Below are 18,158 nucleotides of genomic sequence, written 5' to 3'. Positions count from 1 at the left end.
CTGAGGGAGAGTAAAGAGCCAAGACAGCCTGGTCCTAGAGCAGACCCAGGAGCCCCTACACATCCAAGCAGAGGTGATCCAGATGTCTTAGTCTTGTACAGGAGTCCTGAACCAGACATGCGCACACACACACACACACACACACACACACACACACACACACACACCTGGATCCTTGTGCAGATGCACACAGATGCATACACACCCAGGGACATATCACACCTGATTGATTGGTCGTCACAGTTCTGCCTCTCCTTCTTCTTCATCCTGGTAAATGCCACCATAATTCATTTCACTGCTCAGACTCCTGCTCCCCACTCCCCCATCCACTCTTGTCACCTCTACCCCAATGTAGGTTACATCTGTCCACTTCTCCCACACTTCCAGTTACCACCCTTGCTCAAGCCACCAGCACCAGCACCTTTTGCCAGAACCCTTGCAAGAGCTCCCAGCCTCTCTGCCCTGCTGCTCACAGTCCACTAACGCCATCTCTGACCCCGGCCCAGTAGACTGGAAGCTCCTTCCTAGCCTCTATTGGCTGCTTTCCAGGTCTCATTATATACCCAGAATAAAACTCAAATCTTTCTGTCAACATTACCAAGTCCTTTGTGATCTAGCCTCTGCTTTCTGGCCTGCCACTTCACCCTCCAAGCTGTACCTCCACTTCCTTTCTCAACCCTGAATTCTACCACATTGGCTTGACACATGACTTTTCCACCTGCTTTTTTCTCTGTCTGGAAAGGTCTACCCCTAGTCTTTGTGGGCTGGCTCTTTTTGTCCAGGGTTCTGCTGAGCAGCCTTCCACAACTTGCCTAAGAGCTCCTGTCACATGGCTCCCGTGTAGCCCTGGAGTGTTTGTGTGCTATCTTTCTGACTACCCCGTCTACCATTCCTACCACACTGTGGCTTGTGCAGCCACCCACAAGCAAGTGAAAAAATAAAGGCACTTGTATTTTGCCACCTGCACCCAGAACACTTTCAGGAGGCACCACATAGACACATACACACACACACACACACACACACACACACACACACACACACGCGAGCGCGCGCGCGCGCGCGCGCACGCACACATGGTGTTCTGATACAGGCATACACAGAATACATAGCTCCTATGTCAGGGAAGAAAGATTGAGACCCAAAGATGAGACCCCTCCCTGCCTCCGTCCATGGTTCTAATGTCTCTGTCCTGTCCCATAGGGCCCATGGTCTCTGCCTACCTCCTCCTTTTCCTTCCTTTTTTCCCACCTTCCCTTCCTCTCTGCCTTTCTTTCCTTCTTTCCTTCCTTCCTTCCTTCCTTCTTTTCTTTCTTTCTTTCTTTCTTTCTTTCTTTCTTTCTTTCTTTCTTTCTTTCCTCTCTCTTTCTTTCTTTCCTTCCAAGGTCTCAGTATGTAGATCAGGCTGGTTTTGAACTTGTGTTACTCTTCCTGCCTCCGTCTCCCAAGTGCCGGAGTTAAAGGCATGCACCATCAGACCCAGCTCTATCCCTTCCTCCTCATCTGTGTAGCATCTCTGGTTCTCTAGCTCTCTTTCCTCTGTCCCTGTGACTCTGTCCCACTCTCCCTTTCACCATGATCTTTGCTCCTAACTCTCCCATTTGGGGATCTGTGTCTCTGGTTTCCTCTCTGTCTTTTTCTCCCATTTCTTGCGGGGTTCTGTCCCCCCACCTATCTGCCTGGGACCTCTCTGCTTCTGTACTGTCTTCTTTCACCCTGTCTCTGTCGCTGGGCCACCTCTCTTCCTAGCTCCAATATATCTGCCTACTGTTTTTTTTTCTCTCTCTCCCTCTCCCCACCCCCTCTTCTCACTCTGTAGCCAAGGCTGCCCTTGAACTCATGATCCTCCTGCCTCAGGCTCCTCAGTCCTGCAGCACCATATAGGCCATGGTTCTGTTTCTAGGTCTGCCTCCATCCTCTCTCTGGCTGTCTTTTACTCTTTCTGTCTTTCATTCTCCACGCTCCTCCCTGTACTAAATCAGCAACACCACCCGAGTCCTTACAGCTGTCTGCATTCCTGTCTCACCACTGGCTGGCAGCTTTATGGTCCTAGTGGGAGGGCCAGCACTCTCTTCTGTTAATGCCCACCTGGCCCAGAGGGCCATAGCAAGCCCCTCACAGATACTCTAGGCCCTGGCAACATCCACCCACCCCTGAGGCCTGCTTAGGACATCTTCAAATTGTTCATGTTACCAGGTGCCTACTGAGTGTGGTGGCCTCCTTGGAGTTTCTAGAGAGGGAAGCCCAGTGAGCAAAGCTGTATTCATGGCTGTAGCCAGAGCAGGTAGAGACTGGGAGAGGAAGACACTCCAGGTGTCCTGAGCCCCAAGTCCTCTGGCCCTTTGGGTTCTGCCCACCTTGTCTGAATGTCCCACAGAGAAAAGGCAGTTGCAGAACTCTCATACTCAGTATGGATCCCTGAGCCTCCCTTAGTCCCCATTGTAACACAAGGTAAACTATCGAGCCCAGTTTGACTCACCTCACTAGGTGTTAAAACACCTACAAGCACCTTGCCTGATTGTTCTACCACTGTGGGGCTCAACAGAGGGACAGTTTTGCCCTCCAGAGGATACACGTTGACAATGTATAGAGGTATTCTTTTAATTTATTTTTTAACATATGTGAGTGTTTGGCCTGCGTGTATGTATGTGTACCATATGCATGCAATGCCCATGGAGGCCAGGAGAGAGTATCCGATCCCCCTGGAACTAAAGTTACAGACGGCGCTGGGAACCAGACCTAGGTCCTCTGCAAGAGCAGCCAGTGTTCTTAACCACAGAACCATCTCTCCAGCCCTCTATGGAGACGTTCTTGATTGTCACAATAGAAAAAGAAAGTGCTGCAGCATCTAGAGTAGAAGCCAGAGATTCTGTAAACACCTCCAGTGCCCTGGACATTCCTCTCAATAAAGTGTCATCTGGCCCCAAAGTCAGAAGAGAGAGGTTGAGAAATCTACCGTGGCTCCCTGGGCAAGTACAGCTCAGCTGAATCCCCACGTCCTTGACCTCCTTTAAACTCTGAATCATACTCTGACCAGGGACGGGAGTCATTAGAAGACCCAAGACTCCAGAGTTTGATCCTAACTCTGCCTTTAATAACCTCAGCTAACATTTATTGAGTCCGTCTCAAGTGCTGGCTGGTACTGTCTACGGAAAAACTCAATTTAGTCTCACAACACCACGGGAGGCCCTGACACTATTACCAGCCCTGTTCTGAGGGTGAGGAAACAGGCAAAGAGAAGGCAAGTAATCAGCACAAGGTCACACAGAGGACACAAATGGAACATGGATTTGAACTGGTCATTTGGGGACAGTACAAAGGACAGAGTGCCATCCTCGAAAGAAGCATCTGAGCAAGTCCTTTCGTCCTTCCATTGCTTTGTCAAATGGATTCCCTACCTCATTTAACCCTCAGCATTTTAGGTGGTATGGAACTATCCTGGTTGCTACTACACCAGGGCAGCAGGGATTCGAGATTTAATTCTCAGTGATGGCTAGGAGCAGAGATCAGAGCTCAGTTCTCCTCATGACCTCAGATCGTCCAGCCTTTGCAGCCTCTCAGATGTTCTGAAGCAGACGTTGTTTTTACATGGGGGAGGGCCTGGTACACAGAGCATCAGGCTCTGCCTCCAGCTTCTGAGTCCATAGCCTTTACTTTTTTACCAACCTTCTGGCTGATGCTGACCTAGGCAGCACATAGAGAACCCTGGACAGGTATGATGCTATTGTCCTGATCAGGGGTTCAAATCCTGATCTGGATCTTGCTGACTGTAACTTAGGGCTAGCCCTTAACTCTTTCTCTCAAAGCAGAAATAATTGTCTCATCTGTCACTCAAGGAAACTGAAAATATTAAAGGAGATGGTAAGACTGAGTGTGATAACCTGGGCCTATGCTCCCAGACACTTAGGAGGTGAGGTGGGTCACAAGTTCAAGGCTAGCTTGAGCTACATAGTGAGACTCTCAAAAAAAAAAAAGTTTATTCACCTATAAAAATTACTAAGAATTCAGCATAGTGTCCTGGCATAACTAACTGGATTCAAATCTCACCCCTACCATTTGGAGTTTTGAAAAGTTACTTCACCTTTTGTGGGGTGAGCGTCTTTTGTGTTGGCAAAACAGAATTGTCCCTACTTCACAAGAAGGATTGCTAAGAGGGTACATGTAAAGTGCTGAGCAGAGTTACTGGAACTCAGTGAATGTTAGCTATTCCAGACACACAGTGAATGTGTGGAACCACCACAGTACACACAAGCTCCTGGCTGCATTCCTTCCTCTCTTCTCTTCCACACCCCACCCCCCAGCATTTTGTTTTGAAGGCAATTGGAACCAGTCTTCCAGTGGGATAGATGTTAGCAGATGCTTGGAGCAGAAAAGGGCATAACCAGTGACTGGTTACTGATTTGTTAGAGCATCCAGAATCCTGCTGGACTACCAGGCTTGATTTCGCCCACAGCCAGTGGTAGAGCTGAGGTGTCATTTAAACACACCTGAGCAAAGGAAGTGTCTCAGCTCCTTCTGAGGACCAACCTCCTCCCTGATATGCAAGCCTGCGAATCTTGGGTGAGGCATGGGGAAGAAGGGAGTAGCCAGGGACTCCCACATTCTTTCTTTGCATACAATAGCCTCATAAATTTGTAGAATCTCGGAATTTCTGGGTAGAGAGAAGCTTTGCCTCATCCCTGGCCTCCACCCAATGATGTCTGGGGCCAGGCTGGGGAGTTCTGATCACTTGGCTAGTAACACAAGCTACAGCAGTGGGGTAGGGGAGGGTACAAACCCAACATATTCACCAGGATGGAAAACAAAAGATCAGAAAGGGTCTGACCCTGGCTCTGCTGTTTCCTGGCTTTGTTCTCTTAGGCCAATCCCTTCACATCTCTAAACCATCGTTTCCATATCTGTTGAATTTGATCTGTAGAGAGGATTAAATGAGATGATTTATGAGATTAAGCGAAGTCCACGGGAAACACTCAAAGATGCTATCATCATCACCACCATCATCATCACCATCATCATCATTTGAGGGGCTAGGAGGGTACTAAGGGCTCTTATGTACCCCACAGCCATGTTCATCTCTGACATTTTCCCCAAGCCCCTGCCTCCACCCTGTTTTATTATTTACCCAGCTGTCTTTATGAAGCTTTAAGAGGTCAATAACAGGTCTGACAGATATAAGATAGCTTTTTCTGTGAGATGATCTAAAGAATATATAAAGAAATAAAAACTAACTGCAGAATCTGTCAGTCTTCATCTTCCAGTAAAGGCCTGACACAAGTACTGGGGGGCAAAGGAAGACAAGCAATTGAACTGTGGGGTGAAGTGTTTGGGACTCGGGATCTGGGTTTAAGGCCAGGGTCTGCCTGGGTACTTTTGGCTTTAGGTGGCTCCATGTTCTTTGACAACAGGAAGGATGAACTTGGGGGTTCATGAGTTGGTCCATCCTCCATATCTGAAGATGTTAAACCTGTAATGGCTCAAACATGTTCCCTTCTCAGCATGAGGAACGGCTAAGGAGCCACCTGTGTGAGGTCCAGACTGCCACCTCTTCTGGCATTCAGGCCCAGTATATCCTCCATTTACCAGTTTCATATCCATCCAAGTGCCCTATACCACCTTAGCTGAGCCCCTGCAGGGAGAACTCCCCACACCATACCCATGATTCTGCCTCTACATGGGAGTAGAGGGGAGAAATAGGTGTCAGACATGGCAGCTAACTGGCTGAGCTGGGACTGAACCAGGGGCCACTGCTACTTTAAAAATTATTAATATGTGTGTATGATATGTGTCGGGGTGGGTGCACATGCCATGATGCTTGTGTGGAAGTCAGAGAACACCTTTGTGGAGCAGGTTATCACCTTCCACATTTATCTGGGATGGGAATTGAACTCAGGTTGTCAGGCTTGTGCAGCAAGTGCTTTACCAACTGAACCATCTCGCCTGCCCCTACCACTACTTTTTAAAGTAATTCTCATCAGCAGCACAATAGTAATTAGGTACCAATACTCTCATTTCACAGGTGAGCGAGCCATCAGCCAGGATGTCATCCTCAGTGAGCCTTTCATAGCAGGGGGACAGGTCCTATAAGGAGTTAAGCAAGTGACCAGCTAAGAGGCAAAACAAAGATTTAAATCACAGTCATTCTGGTTTGTGTCTTCTTTGCTGTGATAAAATACTGACCAAAAGCAACTTGGAGGAGGAAAGGGTTTATTTGGCCTACAGGTTACAGTTCAACATTGAGGGACGTCAGGGACACAAAACAGGAAACTGGAGGCAGGAACTGAAGCAGAGACCACAAAAGAATGCTACTTACTGGGTAGCTTGGCTACCTTTCTTTTCTTTCTTTTTCCCTTTTTTTTTTTTTTTTTTTTTTTTTAAGACAGAGTCTCCCTATAACCCCAAGTGTCCTGGAGCTCACTATGTAAACTAGGCTGGCCTCAGGCTCACAGATATCTGTCTGCTTCTGCCTCCTGAGTGCTGGCACTAAAGGCATGTGCCACCATGCCCAAATTTCAGTTACCTTTCCATTAAAAACTTTTTTTTCAATTTTATCTATTATTTTTATTTTATGTGTATGTGTGTATTGCCTGCACGTAGTCAAGTGCACCCATATCACGCAATGCTCACAGAGGACAAAGAGGCTGTTGGATCCCCTGAAACTGAAGTTACAGACAGTTATTAGCTACCATGTGGGTGCTGGGATTCAAACCCGGTCTTCTGCAAGAACAGCCAGTGTTCTTAACTGCTGAGCCATCTCTCCAGCCCCTCTCTTAAAAACTTTTTATTTATTATTTTATTTTATGTGTATGAATGTATTGCCTGTGTATGTGTAAGTGCACTAGTGCCGTGCAATGCCTGCAGAGGTCAGAAGGGGACATCGGATTCCCTGGAACTGAAGTTACAGATGGTTGTTAGCTGCCATGAGGGTGCTGGGAATTGAACCTGAGTCTTCTGCAAATGCAACCAGTGCTCTTTAACCACTGAGCCATCTCTCCAGCCCACCTACCTTTCTTAGACAATCCAGACCCACCTGCCTAAACATAGCACTGTCCACAGTAGTCTGGCCCCTCCTACATCAATTAGCATTAAGAAAATACCCCCAAAGACATGACCACAGGGCAGTCTGATAGGGACCATTCCTCAGTTGAGGTTCCCTTTTCACAGATGTGTCAAGCTGACGACTGAAGCTAACTCTGACAACAATCTATCATAGCACATTCTGCTGGGTGCTGGTCCTTTCCTCTATCTGGAACTCGGTTTTCTCATCTGTAGAATGGGAGTGTTTGCTTCAGAATCTTTAAGAATGAAGTTGAGGCTTTTTGTCTAGACCAGGTCCCCACTCAGAAGCCTAGAACAGGCTAGTGAATTTGGGTGGTGGAGGGCAGATGCAGACCTGATTGTCCAATCAAGGGTGGGCACTGGCCGCCAGACACACAAAAACAATCAAATAAATCAGGCCAAGGAACTCCTAATCCTTCCCGGCTGTGGCTGCTACTGCTCACAGGGCCTGGGAGCGGGCACTGCTTGGCCAAGAGCGAAGTCTGGCCAAAAGACTAGGAGCGATGCTGGGCCATCAAGACTGCCTCTGCTCCTGTGCGGCTGGGCGGAGAGAGGCACCCTCCCCACTGGACTGGTGACTCAGGCCTCCCTGACCCCTCCTGGGTGGGCACTTTCCAGAGCCTCCTTCTATTTTTAGAGCAGGCTCCAGGCCTGAGCACAGAGCAGCAGGAAAGCGGGGGAGAGGGGGGAGATCTTGAGGCTCAAGCGCCTGTCCAGCTCCTCTTCTGGGGCTCAAGCCCTAGGCCTCCCAGCTGTCAACCTAGAAAAAAAGGGGGTGCTACTACATAGGGGATGCTGCGCAGGCACAAGGATGCGTTCTCTACCTCCCTCCCACCAGGCCTTGCAGTTCCAGAGATCTGTGTGCGGCCTCTGTTAAGTGAGGCCAGGAGGTGTCTGTGTAGTGGACAAGAAGCCAGGCTGGAGGGTCTCTGAGCTAGCTAGGATGGTTAAGAGGAACAAGCTGCCAGGTTGTTAGATGCAGATCCCACTCAGCTGTCGATTACGCCTCCTCATTACCACATCCACGCCCCTAATAACCACGCCCCGAGGCTCCCATGGCCACTCCTCCCGCACTACATGCTAAGCCCCGCCTCCTACTTGGCCCTGTTCATCCCTGGCCAACTTTTCCATCCCGTCCCAAGATCCAGAGAGAGCCTGGATGCAGGAGGATGGGGCAGACCTTGGAGGAATGAATGACCCCTACCCCTTCACCCAGGCGTTGGGTCGGAAAGGAGGAAGATGGTGGGGGTAGGGGGACAAGGAGGTCGGCAGTGGCGAGGGGGACACATCTAAGCTACAGGATGTATCTGCAGGAGCCAGGCTGGAGGCGCTGAGACAGCTCCGGGCACCGACGCACCTCGGATACTACACCATAGCACTTAGGCAGAGATTTCTAAAGCGATGTCCCTACCTACTAACGCCCCAAAGACTGAAACTACAGCTCTGCGAATGGTGGAGGGGAGCAAAGAGTTTGTGCTCTCCTGGTGAGTCCTGGGACCTGGCTTCTGGGGAGGTGCAAGTTGAGGCCCATCCTTCTGGGGGTTGAGGGGCGAGGATGGAAGGCGGAGCCCGTTCTCCCGGCACCATCTAGTGGGAAGCTGGGGAATCGCGGAGGGCAGAAGTTGCCGGGAGGCCGCACAGCACCAGGCTGCCTTCCAGTCCCTGAAGGTCCCTCCAGGGCCTGTGCACCACTCTCCTGGGCGATAGTCATCTACAGGGTTTCCTGCACTGGAAACAGAAGCTTTTCTCAGAACCTGTCTTCCCCTCAGCTCCAAGTCTTCTTGTCTTTTGTTGCTCACGATTTCCTCCAACCTGCTTTCTCGGTATCCTTGCCACTGGTCCCTGAAGCACCTCCCAACTGCTGCCTCTGGTCTTTACTCTGTGCCCCACCCATTCCTCTCAGACCAGCAGTGTTTCTGCAACAGAAATCTAGCTGTGTCTCTCTCATAATTAAAACATCCCCATGGCTCCTTATGGTCCAGATAAACTCCACACCTTGACTTGGGACCTTACAGCCTCTTCACCTCAACCTGACCTCCTGTGAACCTCAGACCTCTCCTTCTGCCTTCCATCTGAGCACTGTCACCTAATCCTCGCCATTTGGGGGTTCAGTCTGGAAGGACCTCTCCTCAGTGTGAGTTAGGTGAGCCCTGGTGGCCCCAAGTACACACCTGCTGCCCACAGAGCAGCCTGCACTTAGGTCTCTAACTGCCAGTCACTCTGTAGGACAGCTTATGGAGACTAATTGCTTCGCTCCCCTGTCTCCCCCCTCCAACTTCCAAGCTGGTAGCCAAGGCCTTTGATTTTCCTAGCCTGGGGGAACTGTGCTGGGTAGAACACAGAAGCTGCTTGAAGTCTGATGGCTCCTGCCTACTTTTGAAAAAGCTAACCTTCTGGAAGCAACTGTGCTAGATGCTCTCAAGGGATGAGTGGAAGAGGACACAGAGAGATGAGGTGGTAAATAGCTGCAGAGGGTGGCAGTAGTCGGGGTTCCATAAGTAAGGATGTCCTTGATAGATGACAGGAGCTGTGGGGATGGCTGGAATCCAGGCATTACGATACTAGCCTCAGTTTTCCCAAGTAGCAAGGCAACAGCTGGGTTGGTGAACCTCAAGAACCCACGGGGACTAGCATGAAAAACATCTCCATGAGGCTAAGGTGGGCCAGCACAGGAGGCATCTCTTCCATGGTGCAGTGGGAACATCAGATCCTTGCACATGCCTATGGAGAAGGACAGAGTGGGTTCCAGTAATGGTTGAGATGGAACTTTCTGCCAGCTCGTAGGAAAGGGTTTAGAGTGAGTCAGCTTGAATGAGGTTTAAAGAGAATACAAAAACAGGGTATTTCTTATGGTTCCAAAATTCCTACCTGCTATGCTTGCCTATACATCTCCAATTCAGAGCTAAGACCATGTGCGCTTCATTCAGAATTGCATCCTCAGGATCCAGCAGAGGGCCTAGTACATTGTAAGTGCTTTTCCCCAATAGTTATAGAAATTCTTCTAAAAGTCTGTTTCAGTGGTTTCCCTACAGCACACCAAATAAACTAAAATGCAAGCCCCGCTCATCACTCAAGAAGCCTCCTGGGATCCTAGCCCACCTCCCTCACAGCCTGTCTCTGCAACCCATCCTCCATGCAGGCTCCTCTGTAGAGCCAAATGGCACTATTTGCAATTCCCTAAACTTGCCAGGTTGTTTCATGCCTCCGTGCCTTTGCTTATGCGACATCCTCCGCCTCTGGTGCCCTTTCCCCTCTCTGCCTGCTGAGCTTTCAATTAGTCTTCTAAGCTCAGCACAACTCTTTCCTTTTCTGTCTTCTTTGACACCCTTCCCTCTTCCCAAGACAGAACAGCCCCTCCCACTCTGAAACCTATTGCTTATACCCATTTCTCTGCCCTCCACATGCCCGGTTTCCTGGCTTTCTTTGGTGTAGCAAGTCCCTAGTGCCCAGCATAGTGACTGCTCCCATCCTACATAGACTGGTGGTATGACCTCCAGCAGCCTTTCTGGCCTCAGTATGCCTCTCTGCACAATGGAAGGGATGGACTTCAATGGTCCCCAGGGCCCCTCCTTCCTTCATTTGAGCTTGGCAGTGAAGGCATGCAAAACTCAATTCACCTGTGTACCTGCAGACCAGCTAAAAGCAGAACATGCTCAGACATGCAACTGCACACAGCACCACACAAGACCACCTGGAAACAAGCCCCTACCTAAGTAGCTGCATTTGACCCTTGCATAAGAGTGTGTGGCCTTCTGGATGCAGCTGCTTGGTCATCCCAACCCCCATCCCCAGTCAGCCATTGGCCTTGACAGTGAAAAATTCAGAAACAGTCAGGGCTGCCGGTCCAGCAGCCAGTTAATATGCAAGGAATGAGCCTTCTGCAATATGCATGCCCCGAGGCTGGTGTCCTGTGGGGCTCCCCCTTTCCCGGGTCTACACGGGCAACAGCCTCCCTCTCCACCTACCCCAGGCATAGACACAGACACAGCCTGTCTGCAGAGACGCAGACCATCAGCTTCCTGGATGCTCCCTTCCCAGTGTTTCCTCATTCCTTCCCTCCTTCATCCAGCATATATGGATAGCTCTCAAGTTTGTATGATGTGCTGGACAACAGCATGCGTGTCAGTGAATACGACTCTGTTCTATACTCAGGAGTTCACAGGCCAGTAAGGGAGACAAGAAAGGAATTCTCGATACAATCTCACATCAGAAGAAGGAGTACTGGTAGAAGAGTTGAGATTATGTGATGGAAAAAAAAAATGATTAAGGGCCAGTGAAATGGCTCAGCAGGTAAGGGTGCTTGCTGCCAAGCCGGATGACCTAGTTTGATCCCTGGAATCCATATGGTGGAAGGAGAGAACTAACTCCCACAAGTTGGTCCTCTGGCCTCCCCATGTACACCATGGCATGCACACATCTGTCTCTGCACGCATGTGCACTCAAGCACACACAAATAAATATTTGAATAAATAAATAATAAATAAATAAATAGTCAACAATTTTCTTAAATGACTCAGAGAACGCCAGAGGTAGCCACAGCCTTTCTGGGGAATAATAGAGCAAGTCATCAAAAAAGCAAGCTGGGCATGATGGTGTGCACACACCTGTAATTCCAGAATTCCAGAGGCAGGTTGAGGCAGGAGGATTACAGTAAGTTCAAGGCCAGCCCAGGCTATGTAGTGTGACGTGGTCTCAAAAACAATAACAAAAAAAGCAGGAGCCAGCAAAGCAGGAAAATAAGGAAGGCTTTCAAGAAGAGGATATAGCAAATTCAACAGCCTTGGGGTGAAAGAGACCATGAAATATAGACCAAGTAGCCCAGGCAGCCACAGCTCAGTCTGAGCAGAAGAGTGGGTGGAAACACTGAAGAGCAGTGGTGGGAACCAGAGCATGGTGGGACTCGGACCATGAGAGGAGCCTTACCTTCATTCAGAGAGCAGTCAGAGGCCCTTGGAAAGAATATCTGTGGTTTCCTGGCTTCTCCACCTTGGTAACCCGCTTTCAGACTCATCTTCCTTATCTTTACGTTATCAATGCCCCGCCCAAGGCTTAGCACAGATGATGTTGACTGACCAAATCACACCCTCCTTACATACATGCTGGAAAACACTCATACACATATGGTAAAAATAAAATAAAAAATTTTTTAAAAAGAACAAAGTGAAGGGGCAGGGGATGTAGCTCAGCTGATAGAGTGCTTGCCTAACATTCTGGAAGCTCTGAGTTTGACCCCCACACGAGATAAAATAGGGCATGATGGGAACTCATGCCTCTAGTCTCAATATTCTATAGATAAAGGCAGGAGGACCAGAAGTTCAAGGTCATCTTCTGGGGCTACATGAGACCTTGTCTCAAAAAAAAGGCATCCTGCCCTTAGCCCAGTCTTCTTTTTGCTACCTTGCTGGGGCTAAGCTAGCCTCTAAGCTCAATGATCCTCTGAAGACTCTTCTTCCAGGACCTAGAGAGAGACCCTCATCTCAGGGTCCTCATGTGGATTTCACAGCACCACAGTCTGTGTATAGACCCTAAGGGAATTAGACCCAGAGAAAAGTTGACCTCCATCCCTACATCCATATGGACAGGGCTCAGGAAACCCAGACACAGGAGAGTAGTGATTCTCAGGGGAATGGGAGGTGAGATATCTCAGAACAGCACCCATACATGCAGGCCAGCCAGCTTCTCCACGTCAGCTGCAGGGTTCCAGCACCCCACCCAGCACATGCAATGAATAGGAAGAGACAAATGAGCCTGAGGAAGTGGGGAGGGAGAGGGCTGGTGATCGATGGCATTAACATGGTGCCCAAATTAAATATTGACTTTCTTGGTTGACTCTAGGGACGCTTGGATTGATAGCTAGAGCCATGCAGTGCCACCATAGGAGACCGGGACACACCAACCTGGAGTGGGCCATATAGGAAGCTGAGGCCCACAGTGAGGGCTCCCCCTGCTCTTGCCTGCTCAGGATGAGCAAAAGTGGCGGCTGCAGGGTGCCTGGAGTATTGTGCTTGTTCTCCTTCTCCTGTCTGGGAGCTTCCTCCTCCCAGAAGCCTTAGAGCCTAGGCTTTGTCCAATGCCCCCACCCTCAACACTCCCTCCTCTCTTCAAGAGCTGTGGCTGGCCTGCAGCCTAACCAATGAGCAGAATTGATCTGTGTGATGAGCCCCATTCCTGGGTCTTGGGACCCTGCCTCTCAGCGTGCTAGCGCTGGTTATTTCTGTTCTGTCCTTATGTAGGAACTTGGGGAGGGAGTAAGGACATCCTCTCCAGAGAATTCACCTTCAGTGCTTACAGCAAGCCTTGAGTTTTCATTCCCCTTTTCAAAGCTTCACATCAAGAACTGTCTACCTTGCCTTCATTTCTTTACCTCCCACTCACTCAACAGCCCACTCCAACCCAGCTTCCTGCCATGTCACTGTCTTTAGCCAATTCTCTGCTGAGTTCCAGCCCTGTGTGTCCAACCGCCTACTTTCTCCTTGATGTTTCCCCTTGAGTATCTTAAAGTTAACATGTCCAAGGCCAAATTCACCATGGTCTTCTCCATGTGTTCCTAAGCAAATGGCATGGTCAGCAAGCCAGCCAGCCAAGAGCCATCCTTGGCTCCTCTCCTTGCCCCATCCACAGGAAAGGGCTGAGAGTTGGGCCCACAGCATGCATATAGCCTGCCTTCCTCCTCAGTAACAACCTCTAAAGTCTCTTTGCTGGCCTCTCTGCAGCCACCAGAGAAACCCTGTTAATATACAAATCTCATGCCAGGCCTCTATTCTACCTTCCTTGGCCCAAACCCTCAATGGAATTACCTTTGCCCTAGACACTTAGCATGTGTCTACAGGGACTGGGAGGGTGGTGATCTTCCAGGAATAGGTGGCATTAGGAAGGCGGAAGAAGGAATTTGGAGGTACTGGGATTGGCCCTAGAAACCCCAGTGGGGGCCCCATGAAAAACCGAGTATGGGCATGAGGAAGTCCAGGGGAAAATCTATCCGGAGAGGCAGAAGTCAGCAGCAACTGCCCCATGTCCTCCCTCAGACCACCCAGACCACCTAATTTCCTTTCAATTGGTACCTAATGGAAGGAAATTAAACCCAAATGAGCTTTAATGTGTATGTCCAGTGCCAGCCCCAACCTGCTCTCCTTCCTGGATCTGGGACTCCAGGTAAAAGAAGATAGGCTGGTCAGGTAGGGGGCAGAGGGCACCCTTTCCTACACCTAAGGCAATCAGATACCAACCTACAGCCACCCTCAGGGCTTTCTCCTACTTCCCCACACCACCTCTGTGCCTACCTGTATCTCTGGGACACCTAGATTCCAGGGGTACTGACTTGGGACCTCTTTTAGGCTGGCACTGTGGATCTTATCCTAGTTTACCTCTTGGGACCCTTCCTGGAGCTGAGTGGGGAAAGTCACAGGAAGGTGCCTCCTTTTCAGGGGACAATAACAAGATAGTGTCGGGATGTGTTGTGTAACACACACACACACAGAGGATCCCAAGTATGTTTTGTATGCATGAGGTATGCATGAAGCAGAGGATTGTGAGTTCAAAGCCAGCTTGAGTTACATAGCAAGACCTTATCCTGTCTCAAAAAAAAAAGCAAACTATCTTGATAATTTTTATATTGATCTTATGTCAAAAATAATCATATTTAAGCCAAGTATAGTGGTATATATCTATAATCCTAGCACTTAGGAGGCGAAGGCAGCAGAATCAGGAGTTCAAGGCCACCGGCCTCATAGCAAGTTTGAGACCAGTCTGAGCTACACAAGACCTATCTCAATATTTTAATACATTGTGTTAGATATATAATTAAAATTAGTAGATGGGCATGGTGACGCACGCCTATAGTCCCAGCACTTGGGAGGCAGAGGCAGGTGGATCTCTGTGAGGTCAAGGCCAGCCTGGTCTACATAGTGAATTCCAGGCCAGCCCCCACTACAGGGAGATCATCTCAAAAACACCAAAAATAAATAAATAATAAATAAATAAATAATAAAATTACTTTCAACTTTTCAAACTTTGTCTCTTGACTTTTCAGACAGGGTTTCAAATCTATAGTCCAGGCTGGCCTGGAACTTACTATGTACGCAGCCTAGGCTGGCCTCAAACTCATAGTAATCTTGCCTCAGCCTCCCGAGTACTGGGATTACAGGAGTGAGCCACCATATTCTGCTGAACTTTAAAAACTTTTTTTTAAATGACTGAAAATTGTAAGCAAGAAGCGTAGTTTCCACTGTATTGGTGGGAAAGTTCCCAGGGTCTATCCTCATGAAGGCAGACATGACATGCCCACCCTAGGAACACCACAACCTGCAGGGCAAAGAGAGGTTGCAGCTGAGCTTAGTGGGCCTGAAGTCTTGCCCACTTGTCTCTTTGGGGGGGGTCACTTTCAGCACCATGGGCGTACCCCACCTGGGGTAGTGGAGATAGCAAGCACAGAGGCCCAAGAAGAAACAGCTGGAAGAGCAGAAAATGTCTACAAAATATTCCTCAGCTCCCTTCCCCTATAACCATCCACCAATGCAGGGAATTGAATCCAGAGCCTCACACATAGGAGGCAAGCAAACTACCACTGAGCCGCACCCCCAGCTGGTGAGAATGCTTGCCTCACATACACAGGACCCTGGCTTTGATCCTCAGCACCTACTTAAAAAAAAAAAATTCCTCAAGAATCATCTCTGCTACCCAGTGAAGGAGACCATGTCCTCATTGTGCAAAGGAGGAAACCGAGGCTCAACAGGCTGTGCATTCCATCCTTTTACTCAGTAGCAGTCAGCTGAGGGGTCTGCTTTCTGCTCCCCAGTTGAGAGCACATACCTGAACCAAGTGGACACACAAGTAGTCACTCTGTGTGGTCAGATCTCTGGGCAATAGTGCTGATGCCTCAGAGGGCCCAGTGAGTGGCAATTGCTGGGCCTGGCGGTTCAGAGACATCATCACAAACAGGACATCCTGAGCTGGGTCTGGAAGGATAGAGCTTGTCAATTCAGCAGGAGGAAGGAAAGGTGTATGCACAGGTACAGAGGTGAGAGGTAGGTTGGGGAGATAGGAAAGGGCCATGTCATCAAGGGCATTGCCTTCTAGGACGATTGTAGGACTATGGATGACAGCACTTGAGTTGGGTAGTGGCCTCCTAGATCTGTGTTTTAGAAAGATCATGCCTGGCCCATGAACATGAAGGACTGGAGACTGGAAGCAAAGAAAATGGGGATAATCAAGAGAAATTCAAGACCAGGAAAGAAAAGCAGATTGTAAGAAATCAGCCCAAACAGAATGGCTATTAGGCCAAGGACAAGAGCTCAAGTCCGACTGGGAATATGGTTCAGTCTAGGAAGTGGAAAGCTCTGAACTCAATCTCCAGTTCCTTTCTCCAAATAAAGGAAATCCAAGTGACATTCCAACGGCCACATAGGACTAGGGGTCAGGGAGGGGTACAAACTTACCCTAGTGCAGCTAGCCCCCAACTGTATGGGCTGGGCAGGTCTCAAAGCTGTAGCCCTTTACTGGCAGCCGTGGCTGCAGACAGAACAGAATCAGCAAGGTGGACCCAACTCCCTCTTCAACTGAAGAAAACAAGAAGGGAGGGGGTGAGTGCACCCACAGCTCAGCCCTAGAGAGCCCACAGGTGACAGCTAGTGCAGCCCAGGACTGGGAGAGAGAACAGTAGCACAGGGAAAGGCACTAAGAAATCCATCAGAGGTGGCACGAGGCAGCTCAGAGAAAGGCCCAGCAAGGATGTGGAGTGGAATCTGCTGCATGAGAAGCAGGTGTTTGTGCTTCTGTTTGTGCAAACCTATCACCCCCTTCTAGGAACAAGCCCCCCTTTTATGAGATCTTTTCCTCTCCTCTCTCTCTCCACCAGGGCTCCTAAAGAGGCTGCCAATCACAGTGCCTGGGACCAATCAGAGTGCTTGTTTTCCTTGGGGGTTTTCTAATTGGAATTCAAGAGAGAAATTTCTTCCCCTCTGGGGGCAAGGCAGAGTGATGGGAGGAGGAAGCCTTGGCGGGCCCAGGGGATGAGGATGCCTGCCTGACAGAATGAAACACACACACACACACACACACACACACAGCAAGCAGGAAAAGATGTAACACCCTCTGAGCCTTGGCCCATCACCCAAGGCCTGCCTCAGATGCCCACAGCTGTCTTTGCCCTGTGTACACTTCTGAGTGAGCAAAGTTCCCCTGTGCCTATTTGGCTGGTACTGATTGCCCACTCTCTTCTACGTCCCAATCAGCCACCAGCTGTGGGAGACTGGTTTTCCCTTTTCCCCACCTCCTGTGGTGGGCAGGAATTGAACCCAGCACCCCTCATTAAAACTGTGGGAGTTGGAGAAAGTCACATCCCCTCTCTGAGCCTCAATTTCCTTATCTGTGAAACAAGGGATTTACAAAACCTACCAGGAAGACTCAGGTGAAGCAGTGCACGAGTGAATACTTTGGATAACTGAATACTGGGGCTGCCCCAGCAGAGGAGCTGACAGAGTGCAGGTTAGGCGTGCAGTCCCTAGAGGATTCTGTTCCCAATCTTCCTCTGACCAGGGCCCACCTCAGGCAAGAATCCAATGAGACAGAGAAACCTTTTCCAAGGCCTGCAGAGCTGCAAAAAAATGGCCCCACACCCTTTCTCCAGCCAGCTGAGGCCATCAGCTGGGATGACCAGTGGCGGGTCCCTTCTTTCTAGGCTCCCACAGCACCTCCCTCCTACCCCTTAAGTCCCCCAGGGGCCTGAATGTATATCTTAGACTCCCTAGAAGGGGACTAGAGGTGTCCATGTTGCTAAATGACCAGGCTAGTTGCAGTACCTATGGCTGCTGCTAAGCATGCTGCAGCTTTAGTTGCTGCCTGCCCGGAAGCACCCCAGTGTGCTACAGGGCTTTCCACATGCTGATCCCATGCCTCCTCATACTGGGCATCTAGGAACTCAAATGTGTGAAAAATGCAATCCTGCAATAAGTTGTGGAGCTCCCGTTAGCACCAAGCCAGCCTTCTCCATCCCTATTTCCACCTCACACCCAAGGCTCCATCACTACCCAGTTCCCTGAAGCCATGAAGGTGACAACAACCCAGCCCACACTGCCTGGCCCCGGTGTTCTAATGAATGGCAGCCA

This window comes from Nannospalax galili, unplaced genomic scaffold (genome assembly GCF_000622305.1).
Source record: "Nannospalax galili isolate Female #2095 unplaced genomic scaffold, S.galili_v1.0 scaffold111, whole genome shotgun sequence".
Classification (NCBI taxonomy): Eukaryota; Metazoa; Chordata; class Mammalia; order Rodentia; family Spalacidae; genus Nannospalax; species Nannospalax galili.
Note: the sequence above shows the minus strand (reverse complement) of the source record.